General features: G+C 49.3%; 1 protein-coding gene across 2 annotated transcripts in view; it reads left to right on the top strand.

Moving 5' to 3' along the window:
* Positions 1 to 221: 221 nt before the first annotated feature.
* Trpm1 (transient receptor potential cation channel, subfamily M, member 1) overlaps positions 222 to 13,458 on the top strand; it is a 99,534-nt gene continuing 86,297 nt past the window's right edge. For both annotated transcript variants that reach the window (XR_001174879.1, XM_013011958.1), the window contains exon 1: positions 222 to 249. The gene's annotated coding sequence lies outside the window, so the exon portion shown is untranslated. The remainder of the gene's footprint in view (positions 250 to 13,458) is intronic.

The following is a 13,458-nucleotide window of genomic DNA, read 5'->3' as shown; positions in this document are numbered from 1 at the left end:
AAATTCCACTGTCTCCTGAGAGAAAATGAATTAAAATGTAAAAGCACAAACTAGAGATAATGCTCTGTGTGTGTGCACGTGCGTGCATGTGTGTGCCACTGTTGGGATTTGAACTCAGGGCTTGGACACTGCCCCTGAGATTTTTGCTCAAGACTAGCTAGCATTCTAGCACTTGAGTCACAGCTCCACTTCTGGTTCTTTGGTAGTTAATTGGAGACAAGAGTCTCATAGACTTTCCTACCTGAGCTGGCTTTGAACCTCAGCTCTCAGCCTCCTGAGTAGCTAACTTTTATTTATCCTTGAAAGATAATTCCTCCAGGTATCGAAACTTAGAATGAAACTAACTTTCCCTCAACACTTCCAAAGCACTCTTCCTTCATCTTCCATGGTCCAGTGCTGCAGTTAAAATTTCTACTGTCAGTCTTCATCCTTAAACCATTTTTTGCATGCATTGTATCCTGGCCTCCCAAACTATGGGAGGATTTTCTCTTTGCCCCTGATGTTTTTGGGTTTGATTAATGATACAACTTTTTTTTTTTTTTTTCAGTCTTGGGGCTTGAACTCTGGGCCTGAGTACTGTTCCTCAGCTCTTCAGCTCAAGGCTAGCACTCTACCACTTGAGCTACAGCACCACTTCCAGTTTTCTGGTGGTTTATTGGAGATAAGAGTTTCATGGACTTTCCTGCCCGGGCTGGCTTTGAACCGTTATCCTCAGATCTCAGCCTCCTGAGTAGCTAGGATTACAGGTGTGAGCCACCAGCACCCGGCTAATGATACAACTTGGTTCATAGGCTTTAAACATCATCATCATCATCAACAACAACAACAACAGAAGACCCCACAATGCATTATGTTAACAAGTTCTTTCCATTTGTAGAGTGCCATTACTTAATCAGTAATTTTCTTGTATTATTTCTTTGGCTACTTTTTCTCCTTTTATTTTCTAATCTCTCCCCTTATTTTATTTTATTTTTTTGCCATTCCTTGGGCATGAACTCAAGGCCTGGGCACTGTCCCTGAGCTTCTTTTGTCAAGGCTAGCACTCTATCACTTGAGCCATGGTGACATTCCTGGCTTTTTCTGTGTATGTGGTACTGAGGAATTGAACCCAGGGCTTCATGCATGCGAGGCAAGCACTCTACCACTCTACCACTAAGTCACATTCCCAGCCTGTGGCCTCTGCCCTTATAATTCCAGTTAGCAAAACACTGCATTGTTTAGTTGATACTTCCTGTCATCTGGTTGTCTTATTCTTAACCTCTTTTATCGTTTTCCTAGAGATTTCCTCAACTCTGCCTTCTGCCTGCCTATGAGCTGTGCAGTTACTTGTGATTTCATGGACTCTTCCTCTCCTGTCTTACCTCCCCAGGAATTTGAGCAATTGTGGCTCCATTCTGAGCTTTGGCTTCCTTCTCTCAAAGTCCTGTGTGTGGGTTGTTTTCTCCACGTTGAGAGAGTCACTCACATGTTCAGAGATTCTTGACGATCCGTGCACGTCCAAGGGAGAAGCAACCCCGGGGGGCTCCTTGAATGTTGTTGTTGGCAGGCATTGGCAGTAGGCTAGTAGCTAGAGCAGAGGTCTCTGTAAGGCATCTTTCATATGTAAGTGTGTTTAAGTCCCTGATCTAGAGACTTACTTGTTCCTACTTTCTGGAGTTGAGGAAATGGATGTTGGGGCTCTTCTTGAAGTATATATAAGGTCTTTCCTTATATATACTGTGCCCAGAGTTACCCTCTCCATTTTCTGTAAAGGACAATCACCAGGCTTGTCTGGGGAGGAATGGTGGACAGAAACAGGGTCCCACTGCATTTTTTTGCCAGTCCTGGGGCTTGAACTCAAGGCCTGGGTGCTTTCCCTCAGCTCTTCAGCTCAAGTAGCACTCTACCACTTGAGCCACAGTGCCACTTCTGTTTTTTTCTGTGTATGTGGTACTGAGGAATTGAACCCAGGCCTTCATGCATGCTAGGCAAGCACTCTAACACTAAGCCACCTTCCCAGCCCTCCCACTGCATGTTTACCGAGTCTGGACCCATCCCTCTGCCTTCACCTTCCCATCCTACTTCATCAGGTCACACCAGCTGTCTTCAACCACCTAGGCTACCAGAATCAAACCGATGGACCGTATTCAAACGTCTCTCATTGCCCTCACATGTCCCTGGGTCCCATCTTTCTCTTCTCTGCTACCATTTTCTTATCTCCATCTTCCCACCAGGAAAATGGGAGTGACCACGGTTGCCATGGCAACTGGGGGTGCTGGGAGAAGAAGAACGTTGAGTTCAGGGTGGGACCACTATGCTCAAGATGGGAACCGTTTGAGCTCTGCCCCCAGGGTGAGTTCTGTTTTGCCCACACAGGCCTGGCAAAAGGCACAGAGCCTGCGGATGGTGTCACGTGCTCAGTTCAGAGCACCTGCCAATCATCGGTGCCTGACTGAGTCTCTAGCCAAGCATGAGGCCATGAAGGACATGTAATTGGCTGTGCTCCACCCCTCTCTCCACCTCCAGGAGCAGGGGAAAGAGGTGTGGCCAACTGTAAACATGCATAATAATAGAGATGGCAGCTGAGACCTGTGTGGCTGGTGACGACTCTACACCGTACATTACCTGTCTACTGACTTAGCAAATTACTTTTAGCCATCTTCAAAATTAAGTCTGCCTTTGGGAGGAATACACTTAACAGGCATGATGGAATTGGGGTGGCTGAATGCACAAGGGCAGGGGAGATAGCTGATCTGCACTGGTGGGGATTTAACCCTTGTGAGGAGAGCTCTCTCCCTTCTGTTGCCACAGAGGCAAACCAATCCCCTGCCCTTCAACCTCCAGGAGCTCCTGACCTTGTAAAGAAGGCTCCAGTGGCTCACGCTCAGCATCCTAGCTACTCAGGAGGCTGAGATCTGAGGATCATGGTTCAAAGCCAGCCTGGGCAGGAAAGTCCCCATGAGACTCTTATCTCCAATGAGCCACTAGAAAACCAGAGGTGGCGCTGTGGTTCAAAGGGATAGAGCATCAGTCTTGAGTGAAAGAGCTCAGGGACAGTGCCTGAGCCCTGAGTTCAAGCCCTGGGACTGATAAAAATAAAATAATGGGTTGAGCATGGCTGTGGGTTCTAGGGGCTGGGGGAGGGGGGACAGACACCAGGACAGGTCCTCAGGGCCTTCTGGGAAGTGTACACTGCAGCCGGGTTTCAGGTCTGGTTAGTGGGGGGGGGAGAGAAGGAGGAAGCTGGACAAAGCACAGAGGACAGGCAAATGGATAAACAGATAGATGGATGGACAGACAGACAGAGGATGGACAGACAGAGCCCCATCCACCTGGGCAGGCCCCCAAGGCCCACCTGAGAACAAAGCTGCCAGCAGCTCTTTCATGAAACAAACACGGTGAATCTGGGTGTTCCTGGGAAACCCACATCCAGCTCTGCCTGGGCAGGGATGGTGTACAAGGCCACACGGTCTGGTTGCACTTGCAATGCTGTTGGCTGAGCTGCTCCCACCAGAAGCTCTGGGCAGCCACGCTGCGACCGGAGCCTCTTTTCCTCTCTCTCTCCTTTTCCTTTTTCTTTCTTTCTTTTTTTTTAACTTCTCAAAAGGAGAGTTGACTGTCTAGCTCTGATCCAAGCTGGCTGAGAGGAAAAGTCTGGAACCTACTGCGGTGGTTTCTTGGTCAGGGAGTGGTGACAATTGTGTCCTCTAGAGGTCATCCAGACAAGGGCTGCTCCACAGGGCACAGAACATCCCACAGAAGGAAGGACTTAGCCTAAAGTGTCCCCCGGGGATGCTGAAGAGGCCTGGGGTGGGGTGGGGTCCATCCAGGGGTGATGAGGAGCTCAGAGCCGCTTTCAGAACTTCCAGGAAGACAGGGCCCCAAAATCCACCACCTGAGGATCACCAGCCCCCTCAGGATCACGAGGATCGCCCCTCATGAAAGCAGTAAGAGAACAGATGTAACAGCCGCACCCTAGAGCCGCCTCTCCCAGCTCCGCACGCCCGCCCACGCGGCGTACCCCTGGTCATGGTGGGCACAGGGGATGCGGCGCCCGCCAGGGTGACACCAGGCGGCTATGCCTTAAATAGCCAAGGGGACCAGTCTTGCCCCTGGGATCTGGGCTCACCCACCTTCAAGGGGACCAGTCTTGCCCCTGGGATCTGGGCTCACCCACCTTTTGCCTCTGCCTGGACTTATCTGGGCAGGAAGTCTGGTTCAGAGCCATGAACTCCCTGAGGTCTGGCAGTGTTTCAGAGCAAGTATCCAGACATGAGGACATGACCACCACGTTCTCATGGCTGTTCCACTCATAGTCACATGGCAAGAGTGGCATGTGTAATTTAGCTAGGCTTCCTGGGAGGCCACTCACCATGAACATTCTCATTCCCTCCCACCCTTCCTTCCTTCCTTCCTTCCTTCCTTCCTTCCTTCCTTCCTTCCTTCCTTCCTTCCTTCCCTTCCTTCCTTCCTTCCTTCCTTCCTTCCCTTCCTTCCTACCTTCCCTCCCTCCCTCCCTCCCTCCCTTCCTTCCTTCCTTCCTTCCTTCCTTCCTTCTTTGTCGGTCTTGAACTGAAGGCCTAGGCACTTTCCTGAGCTCTTTTGCTCAAAGCTAGCACTCTATCACTTGGAGCCACAGTGCCATTTCTAGTATTCTGGTGGTTAAATTGGAGATAAGAATCTGCCCAGGCTGGTTTTGAACAGCAGTCCTCTGGTCTCAGCCTCCTGAGTAGCTAGAATTACAGATGTGAGCCGCCAGAGTCCAGCTTGAGCCTTTTCTTTAATAACCAAGGCGTTGTCATTTATTGCGAAGAATCTCCCTTCTTCTTCCTGAAGGAAGAGAAGAGTGGACTCAGGATCCTTTTGTTTCCCAGGCAGGGCAATGGATGGGGAGGTGGAGGTGCGGGAGTGGAGGCTTTGAGGGGGCAGAATCTGAGGCTGCTGTGACCCTGCATGACGTGAGAGTTCACAGAGATGGCAGGTGAGGAGAGGAAGACCTCAGAGCATCAGCTACCACCCACTTGATGCAGTGTGGATGGATGGCAGTAGCATGCTGGCATGGGGACATTCTTATACTGTCTTAGTCAACTTGGGCTGCTGTAACGAAGAGCCATATACAGAGTGACTTGTAGACGATGGATGTTTATCTCTCGTAGTCCCAGAGGGTGGAACTTTGAGGTCTAAGGTGCCAGCAGGGTCAGGTTCTGGCCTGGACCTTCATCTAGGTTGAACGTGGGTCATCTTCCTGCTGTGTCAGCAAACGGTGAAGAATCTGGACTTCAGAAAACAGGTAGCTCCTGTCTGCTAGGCATTGAGCCAAACACACAGAGGTAGGATGCTAGGAAATGTCTCCAGAGAGGGAGAGGGGGGCTATGGGACCATGCGGAGGATGCTGTGGGCCTCCTCCCTGGGGCCTGCTGGGCAGATAACATCTGGTTGGTCACAGCTGGTGTCTCAGGAAAGGCAGACAGAACTCTTTAAAGATATTGTCCCTGACAGCGGCAGGGGGCCTGGGGTGACTCCACTGAGCGAATCAGGGGCAGGAAACTTAGGTTGTCTCACATTTTATTGAAGAAGCAAAAAGAAAAGAAGGGGGAAAAAGTGCTTTCTCCTCCCTCCCTGGGTAAGGAGGTGGGGGGTGCTGAGCTATGTGCCCTGGCATAGACACAAACCAAAGCAAAGCAAACCCCCTCCTTGACCACACCCTGGGGGACATGGGAAATTCTTTCTTCTCAATTTCAAATGACCCTGGTTGGTTTTTTTTTTTTTTTTGCCTTTTTTTAGATGCAAATGTTTATTTGGTCTGACTTTGAAATACCTCGGTGCGGCTGAAATAATTTAAGACAGTCCTGTAAGACGCTGACCATTTCCTGACCTTCTTACACATGAAGCCTGGGCTGGGGCCATGGAGGAAATTCACAGGACTCCTGAGGGGCAGCGCCAGCCCCTCCTTCCCCGGGGCCTCCCTGGCCACACAGACAGGGCGGGGACTGCAATAAGGTCCCGGATGTGGCTGCCCACCCAGGCACCTCTCTAGGACAGTGATGAACACCAGGGTAGAGACAGTCTGTGTCAGTAACCTGCCAGGCCAGCCACCCCTGGGAAAGGGTCTAAGGAGCCTTCAGGAGTTTTGTTTTTCCCCCAGTCCTGGGGCTTGAACTCAGGGCCTGGGCAGTGTCCTCAAGCTTTTGTGCTCAAGGCTAGCCCTCTACCACTTCGAGCCACACACAGCTCCATTTCAGGCTTTTTGGAGATCAGAAGCTCGTGAACTCTTTTGCCCAGGCTGGTTTTGAATCTCAGGCCTCAGATCTCAGCTTCCTAAGTAGCTGGGATGATAGGAGTGAGCCACCATGCTTGGCTTGTGGATTTGTTTATGGGATTGGGCTTTTTACTCTATAGCCTAGAGGTTCAGGGTATGAAGTAGTCTGGAACAGAGAAATACTTTTCTGCAAAACTTTGGAAGGAGAGGATGAAATATAACGATCTTTCCATATCCAAGGAGCATTGCTTTCAGAGCCCACAGGCAACACTATCTGAGCCATGCAGACCCCGTATTTCCTCCTGCAAACCTCTCAACGTTCCTAGATGACCTCTAATAGAGGCTCCACCCTGGAAGCCATAGAGAAGGTGTGTGTGTGGAGGCTCCAGGGGTGAGGGATAGGAATTGGGGGCTTTCTGGGGGCAGGGATGGGGTCCCTTCACACTGTTTGCCCCACCCCGAGCTGGCACTTGCTGGGCTGCAGGATCACATCCAAGGGGACTTCGGGTACCATACCTTCCCCACCCCAGGGTCTCCACTCTGGGGGCTGCACAGCTCCTTCCTCCCGTGACATTCTGACCTTGCCGGTCCCTAGTGCCAGCCCCAGCCTCAGCCACCTCTAGGCTATTCCCCAGGTGATTTTTTTTTTTTGGTTGGTTGTGGGGCTTGAACTCTGGGCCTGAGCGTTGTCCCTCAGCTCTTCAGTTCAAGGTGAGCACTCTACCACTTGAGCCATAGCACCACTTCCAGTTTCTTGGTGTTTGATTGGAGAGTCTCACGGACTTTCTTGCCTGGGCTTTGATCCACAACCCTCAGATCTCAGCCTCCTAGGTTGCTAGGATGACAGGCATGAGCCACCAATGCCAGGCACTAATTAAATATTTTAAAAAATTGTTATTATGAAGATGATGTACAGAGGGGTTACTGTTTCATAAATCAGGTAATCACAGATGATTCTTTTTTATTTTTATTATTTGGGTCCGGACGTGGGGCCTGAACTCTGGGCCTGGGCGCTGTCCCTCAGGTCTTCAGCTCAAGGCTAGCGCTCTACCACTTGAGCCACAGCACCACTTCTGGCTTTTTTCTTTTTGCTTATGTGGTGCTGAGGAATCGAACCCAGGGCCTCAGGCATGCAAGGCAAGCGCTCTACCACTGAGCCCCGTTCCCAGCCCTTCACAGATGATTCTTTAATCCCTAAAACGGGCTCCCAGCTCAGCCTGGGTGAGGGGCAATTCCAGGAGTGACATGTACCCTGTGAAGCCACCCCACTCTGTCCACAGGGTCCTGCTTCTGTGGCCTGAGGTCTGAATGCAGATACCGGTCACTGTCCTACAGCAAGGACAGGCCACAGAGTACTGAGAGAGCAGAGTATTGCGGCTCACCCTTGTAATCCTAGCTACTTAGGAGACTGACGTCTGAAACAGCAATTCAAGGCCAGCCTAGGCAGGGAAGTTCGTGAGATGCTAATCTCCAGAATACCACCAAAATACCAGAAGTGGGGCTATGGCTCAAGTGGTAGAGCGCCAGCCCTGAGTGGAAAAGCTAAGGGACACAGCTCAGGCTCTGAGTTAGTGCCCCAGTACAGGCACTAAAAATAAAATAAAATAGGCTGCGTACTGGTAGCTCACACCTGTCATCCTAGCTATTCAGGAGGGTGAGATCTGAGGACTGTGGTTCAAAGCCAGCTTGGGCAGGAAAGGCCATGAAACTCTTAACCTCCCATAAGCCACCAGAAAACTGGGAGCGGTGTTATGGCTCAAGTGGTAGAGCCCTAGCCTTGACCTGAAATGCTGAGGGACAGCGCTCAGGCCCAAAGTTCAAGCCCTGTGACTGACATACATACATACATACAAACATACATGAATGAATGAATGAATGAATGAATGTATAGAGTATGCCAGTTGCCCGCAGCAGACCTCCATACAGGGGTGGAAGAGCGGAAGCCTGTGGTCTAGGATGCCTGGGCTGGCCATGTCCTGTCCTGTAGCATTCTGTGATGGTCAGGTCCTGAGCACTCTTGAGAAGGAGCTCTCCTCCTCCTCAGCCATTTCCCATCACTGGATATGGGCCGCACCTTGTCCTGGAAACTTTCCACATCTCTCCTCTATGCCCTGCATCTTTGTGTGGCCACGGCTGGAGCTGTAGGCCCCTGCCTGTTGTGCACCTCCTTCATGGCCATGAGCACCGGGCTGAGTTGAGCTTCTATTTGTGACACAGGAGTCTCTGAGGGGCTGAGGACTCTCACATGCCCATCCCTGGGGACCCCAGTGTTCAGCAAGTATGTCCGCAGGCACCCAGGCTCCCAGCATCACAGTTCCTGGGGTACATTTAGCATTGGTGCAGCCTGGGTATTCCAGGCTTTGAATCTACATCTAGCACTGATGCATTCTGACACTCCAGGCTATGAATCTACATCTAGTGCTGGTGCATCTTGGGTACTCCAGCTATGAGTCTACATCTAGTAGTGGTACATCCTGGATACTCCAGGATTTGAATCTACATGTAGCACTGCTGCATCCTGGGTACTCTGGGTTATGAGTCTACATCTAGCAGTGGTACATCCTGGGTATTCCAGGCTTTGAATCTATATCTAGAACTGATACATCCTGGGTACTCTGGCTATGAATCTACATCTAGCAATGATGCATCCTGGGTACTCTGCGCTATGAATCTACATGGTGGCTGGTGAGACTTCAGTCTGTCTACCTAGGGATACCTTGTTTTGAAAACTTTTATCTGGCAATTAAATGAAAAGCTAATATGATGTTTTGTGTGTATGCCAATCCTGGAACTTGAACTCAGTACCTGGGTGCTATCTCTGAGCTTTTGTGCTCCAGGCTGGCCCTCTACCCCTTCAGCCACAGCTCCACTTCCAACCTTTGGTTGGTTCATTGGAGATAAGAGTCTCACCGACTTTCCTGTCCCAGCTGGCTTTGAACTGTGATCTTCACTCAGGTCTCAGCCTCCTGGGTAGCTAGGATTATAGGCATGAGCCATCTTCAGGGATTTGGGCAGGGGGGTGGGTGTCACCCTTTCCCCTTCAGGTTCCTGAAGGGGACTGGGGTCCCTTCCTCAACCCACCCAGAAGTCTTCTATATAATTACAGTGATCTGCTAGGCAGGATTTGAGCTCTAGCTAGCGATGCTGATCCCTGTTCTGGGTGATATGCAGATCTTACCAAGCTCTGCCAACTGGCTCCAAGGCTTGAAGATGTCAGACCAACCATCAAACATAAACACAGAGCCCTATGGGGCCAGCCTGTGGGTGAACACCGTTCCCTAGAAAAAAGCAAAGCAGGGTTCACTGCCAGTTCGGTTACAAGAGATATTGCAATTTAGTTAAACTTTGTTGCATTTGCCCTTTTTTTTTTTTTTTGGTTCCAGGCCCAGTTATCGCCTTCTAGCATCTTCTACCTCTTCGCTGAGTTCTAAGGTTCAGAAGTTCTCAGGGATATGAAGACTTGGAATTTTTTTCCCCTTAATTTTTATTTCTTTTTCCATTAAGTAACCCTCCTCTTTAATGTCTGTTTATGGTCAGGCGCAGACTGCAACTTCACATAGCAATGTCTGATTAAACTCTTCTCAACCTATCCCCGGGCAATAGACAGATAATTACAGTGCTTCATCGGCCCCCATTTGATGAATAATGAAAGCTTTGCTCATTTTGGGGTGTGTGGGAAAGAGACAAGTTGGAGATATTTGGTCTTGAAGGTGAGGTTATAGTATTGCCGCTCTAGGACATGGTAGCGTGGCCTGATTACCTTCTCACATTTGAACCCAGAACCAGCCCTTGTGCGGGAAACGCTGGAGTTAGTTGGAGGGGGAAGTTCTTCCCTGTTCATCTTTGTTGTTGTTGTCATTGGTCAAGGGACTTGAACTCAGGGCCGAAGTGCTGTCCCCTCAGCTCTTTGTGCTCAAGGCTAGCACTCTACCACTTTGAGCCATAGCTCTACTTCTGGTTTCCTGGTGGTTCATTAAAAATAAGAGTCTCACGGATTTTCCTGCACCAGGGTTAGTTTTGAACCACCATCCTCAGATCTCAGCTTCCCGAGCAGCTAGGATTACAGGGATGAGCCACCAGCACCCGGCCCGGTGTGTCTTTTTACACACTGTCACATAAAACTTATAGCTCCTTTCCGTACCCCAGTAGATGAATATGTCCCATAAACAAAAATCATTTGTCATTGAAGACATCACCATCTTTGCCCATGTTAGATCTGCCACAAGGAAGAGAAATTACTGCTTTGTCAAGGAAGTGATAGTCTCTATCCATACTTCTCCTATAGAAGTTTCCAGACTTTGAGCCTGTGGTGTGACTTACAAGACAGAAAAGCCCTGATGCGAAAGGAACTCTGTTAGGATTTTGCTGTGTGACATTAGAGAACTTACTTTCTTAACCTATGCCAAGCCCTGGATTCACTCATCATCATCATCATCATCATCATCATCATCATCATCATCATCATAATTAGTGTTTCATGTCATTGTTAGTAGATAGTAAGAATTATCTCTTTCCTCTTCTTTTCATCCTTCCTTCTTTTATTTTATTTTATTTCGTTTTATTTTGTGCTGGTCCTAGAGTTTGAACTCAAGGCCTGGGCACTGTCCTTGAGCTTTTTGTGCCCAAGATTAGTCCTCTACCTTTTGAGCCACAGCTCAACTTCTGGCTTTTTTTTTTCTTTTGTTTTTGGCCATTAATTGGAGATAAGAGTCTCACAGACTTTCCTGCCCAGGCTGGCTTTGAATTATAATTCCCAGATCTCAGTCTCCTGACTTGAGGATTACAGGTGTAAGCCAATAGCACTGGCTTCTTTTATCTTATTTTATTACAAAATTCCCATTTCAAACAAAACCTAAGGTAGGGAAAAATAGCAAATCCAAGCCTTCAACTTCAATAAATATCAGCAAAGGCCAAAGTCTACCATACACCTCCTCCATGCCCAGGAACGCATGCACAGACACCTGTAAATTTTTTTTTAAACAACTTTTTTTTGGGGGGGGAGTTGGTTGTGGGGCCTGAACTCTGGGCCTGGGCGCTATCCCTCAGCTCTTCAGCTCAAGGCTAGTGCTCTACCACTCAAGCCATAGCGCCACTTCCAGCTTTTTCTGCTTATGTGGTGCTGAGGAATCGAACCCAGGGCCTCATGCATGCGAGGCAAGTGCTCTACCACTGAGCCACCTTCCCAGCCCCAACACCTGTCATTTTATCTGTACATACTTTACAATTACATTATGAATCTCTTTGCTAGTGGCTTCAAACAGCAATCAGTGTTGGGTTATTATTGTTCTGCAGGTGAACAATTGGGTCTGGGATCAGCTGGCTGGTTCTTCCGTGGACTTGGTCTTTGCTCTTCACATGCACGTGGTCAGCTGGTGGCTGGCTCTGATGACCTCACTCGCCGCAGGCCTGGTGGTTGGGCGGGGAGCCTCCACGCTCCGCATGGCCTCTGCGGAGGACTAGCTTGGGCTTGCTCCCATGGTGGTGTCCGCCAAAGACTTCCCAGCGGCAAGAGAAGGCAAGCCCCGGTGTGCAAGACTTTTCAAGTCTCTGCTTGCATCCTATTTGCTAATGTCTCCTTAGCCAAAACAAGTCATGCAGCCAAGCCCAGAACTGATGTGGATGGGGTTATGCAAATAACATGGAAATGAGAGCAATCCAGTGGAGGCCATTACTGGAGCAGTGCACCACAAGAATTCCTTCCTTCCTTCCTTCCTTCCTTCCTTCCTTCCTTCCTTCCTTCCTTCCTTCCTTCCTTATCTCCCTCTTTCTTTCCCTCTTTCCTTCCTTCCCTCCTTCTCCCCTTCTTTCTTTCCTTCCCTGCCAGTTTTGACCCTTGAACACAAGGCCTGGATGCTATTGCATAAGTATTTTCACTCAAGCTTGGAGCTCTACCACTTGAGCCAAGCCTCCACTTCTAGAGACGAGTCTCATGGACTTTCCTGCTTGAGTTGGTCTTGAACCTTGATCCTCAGATCTCAGCTTCCTGAGTAGATGGGGTCACAGGTGTAAGTCACCAGTGCCTGTCTCTCCTTAACTTTTTGCTAGATGTTGGCTTTAAATGTCAATCCTTCCCAGTAGCTGGGATTACAAGTGTGAGCCATCATGCTCAGTCTATGTATATATTTGATGAGCAGTTTGAATTAGAATCCAAATAGGCACACACATTGCACTTAGATTTGTCTCTTAAGTTTCTTTAGATATTTGGAAGATGTAGCTCAGACTCAGTTTCTCCTATTGTACTACTACCACGCAGAGTTTCTCACTGTAGTAAGGATGCAAGTCTATGCCCCACAGAGGTAGCAACTCTTGACAAATCCTCCTTTTGAAGCCTGTGCTGGCATTGGCAGCCTACTGTGCACTAGGTCAGCACACAGCAAGGGCCGAGGGAAGGAATCAGCATTCACACCTGCCTTCCATAATGCATCATTTATGAATAATACCCGCCGTGTGTATCTTGCCCCTGCACTGGGGACAAGTGGCTCATTCCTGTCATCCTAACTACTCAGGATGCTAAGCCCTGAGGATCACAGTTCCAAGCCAGCCTGGGCAGGAAAATCCAAGACACTCTAAGGAGGAGTGGGTAGGAGAGCAGGGGAGAGGGAAGAAAGGAAGAAGAACCGCAATGGGGAGGCTTTGCTGAGTGCCTGGAGCCAGGCAAAGCTTCTATCAGAGTCGCTGTGGCATGGGAGCTGCTCCTGAGTTCCTGACGTGAGAAAACAGCCCTGCCAAGCAGTCATGGACCTGAGCTCCAGCCCAGATCTGGTTCAGAATCCAGGCTCAACCCACTCCTGCAGCCAGACACACAAGCTTCTGGGCTTGAACTCAGGGCCTGGGCCATATCCCTGAGCTCTTTTTGCTCAAGGCTAGTGCTCCACCACTTTGAGCTACAGTACCACTTCCTGTTTGCAGCTGGTTCATTGGAGATAAGAATCTCATAGACTTCCCTGCCCAGGCTGGCTTTGAACTGTAATGCTCAGATCTCAGCCTCCTGAGTAGCTAGCATTACCGGCATGAGCCACCAGTGCTCAGCTGAGTCTATATCTTTTTAACCAATATAAACTACTGCACAAACTCAGAATGTAAACTGTTTTTCAAGATTAATTTGTCTGGTATTCACCTGTTGCAAGAAAGAAAAGAAAAGAAAAAGCAGGAAAGAAGGAGGAAAGAAAGGGAAGGAGGGAAGGAAGGAAGGAAGGAAGGAAGGAAGGAAGGAAGGAAGG

Source organism: Dipodomys ordii, unplaced genomic scaffold (assembly GCF_000151885.1).
Source record: "Dipodomys ordii isolate 6190 unplaced genomic scaffold, Dord_2.0 Scaffold15, whole genome shotgun sequence".
In the NCBI taxonomy this organism is placed as follows: domain Eukaryota; kingdom Metazoa; phylum Chordata; class Mammalia; order Rodentia; family Heteromyidae; genus Dipodomys; species Dipodomys ordii.
This window is presented reverse-complemented; position numbering and strand designations above follow the sequence as displayed.